This window comes from Poecilia formosa, unplaced genomic scaffold, assembly GCF_000485575.1.
Source record: "Poecilia formosa unplaced genomic scaffold, Poecilia_formosa-5.1.2 Scaffold2384, whole genome shotgun sequence".
NCBI lineage: Eukaryota > Metazoa > Chordata > Actinopteri > Cyprinodontiformes > Poeciliidae > Poecilia > Poecilia formosa.
The window spans coordinates 5,535-9,929 of NW_006802323.1; the positions used below are offsets into that span (position 1 = coordinate 5,535).

Consider the following 4,395-nt stretch of genomic DNA (forward strand, 5'->3'; position numbering starts at 1 on the left):
GTCTTTTCTCGTCACACTTATCAATTCATATTCCTACTACTTTCTTCAGCATCTTGGCTATTGTTCATCCTCAGCATATGTATCCTATATCTGTCCTAACCTCTCCTCTAAATCTGGCTCTCATTGTTTTCTATTTGCCTTGTATAGTCCATTAATCAAATACCTGTTGGTGGAGAGCTTTCCTTTATGTATGGTTCTGACTTTGTTTCTTCTATTGACGCCATGCTGGCACCAGACACCTTTTCAGTTAGCTCTCAACGCTTTGGCAAGCATTCTCGTCTCTCCTATTGATGCCTTCTCAGGCACCTATCGCCCACGGAGGCATTTTCATGCACATGCAGGTATTTCTCCCCGTCTCTCTCTATTGACGCCCTTGCTGGCAACTGACGTCCCATGCAGGCAACTCACTGCCCAAGCAGGCACCTCTCCCCGTCTCTCTATCGACGCCCTAGCGGCAACCGACGCCCCATGCGGCAACTCACTGCCCAAGCAGGAATCTATTCCCGTCTCTCTATCGTCGCCCTAGCAGGCAACCGACTATTTTCATGCATCATCATCATGACAATCATCATCATCATGACTTTCATCATCATCATGACAACATGTTCAACTTTACCAATGCCCGACCAGCTTTCTCAACTCTGTTTTATTTTCAGAAATTACTCTCCTTCCTACCTTCCTGCTTCTCCTCAGCTTTCTCTAAAATATTGCATCGTTCTCCTGTTTCTTCTCAAACTCTTCATTCTTCGTACTCGCTTCAGACTCTGGCAACCCATTTGTCCTCTTCGGTCATAATCTGGCTATTCAGGCCCTTTAACGCTTCCTCTCCGTCTTCTTCCTATGCTTGCGCAGGCATCTGACGCAATAGTAACTCAATATCATCATAATTATCATCATCGTTCTCAGTTTCTCCGATGTCTTAACAGGCTCTCACAATTTTTTTCTCTTCCGACTTTTCGGAAGTTTTCTCTTTACTACTTCTCGGAACCTTGTTGGCATCCTCTATCTTTCTGCTTCTACTTCTCATCTTCTCGCAATTTCAGATAATTTTTCTCACCTTCATAAAATTTCATATTCCATCCCTCTTAATTTTTAATCATGCAGTCATTTCCTTAGCAAGCATACTTGATCTCCCACTTCTGTTACCCTAGTGTTTTTGGCCCCAGCTTGGTCCCCTTAGTTTATTTATTTTTGGGGGAAAGACGTCTCTAATTTTCATACACACACCGGCTCATTCTCTCTGATAGCTGTTTTCAGCGTAACATCTTCCTCCTATGTCCGAGCGCCAAAGACTTATTTGTCAAAATTAAACTTTCTAATACCATTCTCTCTCTCTGTCCGTGAGTACCTCCAGGTTGAATTCAATATTTCTAGATCTACCCATCTGGACTGTAGTCGTAGCCAACTTTTGTTCACTTTTTTTTTTTCTTACAATTCTTAGCCATTAAGATTAGGGAGGATTCCAGAGTCAAATGTTTGATTGAAGGAGGAAGGGAACACAAATTATTTTTATATGCAGATGATATTTTGATTCGGTGCCAGGATCCAGCTAATTCTATAATAACATTATTGCTAGTCATTGAGAATTTCTCTAGATTATCAGATTACAAAATTAATTGGCTTAAGTCAGAGGCAATACCAGTCTTCCAGACCTGTGAGTTCAATAACAGCCTTCAATTTTAAATTATTACAAAATGGGTTGAAGTATTTGGAGGTAGTACTTAATGCTGGACAACATGGAAAACCTGCTTAGATCAAAGCTAAATTGGATAATTGGAAAAACCTCCATTTGACATTAACAGGTAAATAAGACAAAAACAGATTCAGACTGGGTTTCCTTCGAGGAAAAAAAAATCCTCCCCATTTACTCCTGAAGAAAACCAGAAGACCACTAATCTCGTTTAGTGGTCTTCTGGTTCCTCACCAGTCTGTTTCATTTTCTGCACATTCTTTTGGTTCATGATATTGTTGAAAAGGGTTATGTCATGGTAGTTGCAGAAGGTCACGCTACCATGACCTTCTGCAACTACCATTTTGCTTTCAATATTTGAAAGCCAAAAACTAGAAGACCCAAAAACTAGAAGACAGTGGGAATAGGCTGAATAACCCAATTTTATTTTTCTCAAAGAAGGTATGGCAAGAGGTACACAAGAAATGTTACATCTCCCATGTTTCCAAAAATATTCATCCCTGAGGTACAACCCAAAATCAAAATTGACAAAAAAATTTATTGGTCAAATTGGCAATAGATGGATATGAGAACTGTTATCTGTATGAAGAAAATATGTCATAATGGGTTTATTGAGAAGTTTAAACTTGAGGGAAACAGTCACTTTTGGATATATTTTCAAATTAGAGATTGTAAAAAAGATATAATAAAGTTTCCTCAGGAGAAAATTCCGATAGTGTTTTTTGGGATTACCCCTTTATATAGCAAGGCAACAAAATAGTATATTATGTGGCCATGGGTTAAAAATAATATCCATAAAAGTCTAAAAAATATAGGATAGAGATCTTGTTTGTACTTTTGAAGAAACATGGGAGTCAGTTATTTCTGATAGCGGGCTATAAATAAAATTTTGTGCTCTTACACGTAGATGTGCACACATGGGTAAATACAAATAGCAGACACAATAAAGATGAAAAATGTTAAACTCTTACCATATCTTGGATTTATCCTGTGGCTGAAAACTGTTGCTTCCTGCCATTGTCACTGCCAGTGTGTCAAGCCCTTTAGGTTTCACCCTGGCTGGCGTTGACTCATTTGTCGCAGAATACATAAAAGGTTTGCGCTACATCAGCAATTGCATTCAGAAGCTTAAATCTCGTTTAGTGGTCTTCTGTGTCATGTTGGGTTTGATACTCTTTGCCCACATGCAGAAACACCCGCGGAGAGGCTAGTGAAAAGTCCAAAGGTTTATTAAACACAAAACTCAGTTAAACAGATTTGTCAGGTCCTCCTCCACGACAAAGGGATCCGGGTGCTACCGCTCACTGTATGAGAAGGAGATGATGAGTCTTGGGTGATGACAGGTGTACGGCTCAGGAAAAATGAATCAGGTGATCTTACTTTAGGTGGTGTAGATTTGGATAGGAAAGGGTAAGTCAGGCATCAGGCGGTGGGTATTCTGAGAGTGTTGGAGGGCGGAACAGGTAATTCCAGACAGCACGGATATCCTAGAGGTGGGAAACTCGAGATCTCCTGGTAAGCTCTGAAGGCGTCCTGGAAAAAGGATCACAGAGGTAAGTTAGGTCGCTAGATTACTCGAAGGAACAACTATGAAACTCAGCGTGACTTCTGAGGGCTCGGTGTACCAGTCAAGGCAAACACTCTGGCGAAGACGTGCTGGCAGCCAGCTGCTTATATACACCTCCAGGAGAAGGCAATTCCCTACAGGTGCGTCTGATTAGGACCTGCGGGCATGCCTCCAGGAACCTGCTGTCATCTGGCGCCCTCTGGTGGATGATCTGTAAAGGAAAATGGCGGACCCACCAGCCTGGTACCTAACATTCTGGTTCCTCACCAGTCTGTTTCATTTTCTGCACATTCTTTTGGTTCATGATATTGTTGAAAAGGGTTATGTCATGGTAGTTGCAGAAGGTCACGCTACCATGACCTTCTGCAACTACCATTTTGCTTTCAATATTTGAAAGCAAAATATTTGGTTTTGCTTTCAAATATTGATGTTGCTATGTCCTTCCCCAGTTGGAGAAGGACATAGCAACTGGATCAGTGCAATTAGATGCAAAATTGCACTGATCAAAACATTTAAAGCTGCATAGACTAGGAGGCACCAAAAAGACATACTCTTCCTACAGAGCATTGAATCCATCCAGATCTTTTGTGGATCTTTTGGAAAACTAAATAAGCTCACAGCTTTTTTGCATTATTTGTTCACCAAACACACAATAATCTATTTAAAATCCTCCAAATTATGCAAAAATGTAAAAACAAATGCTGTTTCTACCCAGTAATAGTCCAGAAGGATTGACTAAAGTGATGTCTTCAGGAGCTCTGAATGGAAATTCAAACTGATTTTAATGCGTTTCGTGGAAAATAACATGTTTTGGCCTTGTTTACAAAAGTTTTTTGTTAGGTAAATTGTATTATTATCAACTATTTGTTATACTGTTTTATATGTTCTTAGTTTATGTACTCTTATTTGGTTTAGTCATATCTTTTAAGAAATGTTTCTGTATTGTTAATAACTCTGGCTTGCTTTCTCTGAAGGCCTCTCTGAAGAAGAGCAGTGACAGCAACTCTTCACAGAACGCCCTGCTTTGACCTCTTAGATAGTTATAAAACCATCGCCGTGAAGATTTACAACTTGTCCTGCTTGATCCTGGGTCAGGAACTGGATAAGCTAGTGCGAGATAGATTGTGTTGTTAGTTAG

The 4,395-nt window shown here is 40.1% G+C and overlaps 1 long non-coding RNA gene across 1 annotated transcript; it reads right to left on the reverse strand.

The window, feature by feature from the left end:
- Nucleotides 1-2,903: 2,903 nt before the first annotated feature.
- Nucleotides 2,904-3,504, reverse strand: LOC103133215 (uncharacterized). Its single transcript, XR_001661229.1, has 2 exons — nucleotides 3,071-3,504; nucleotides 2,904-2,994 (listed from the first exon to the last, which is right to left on the reverse strand). It is a non-coding gene; the product is annotated as an uncharacterized LOC103133215 (long non-coding RNA).
- Between the last annotated feature and the right edge of the window lie 891 nt (nucleotides 3,505-4,395).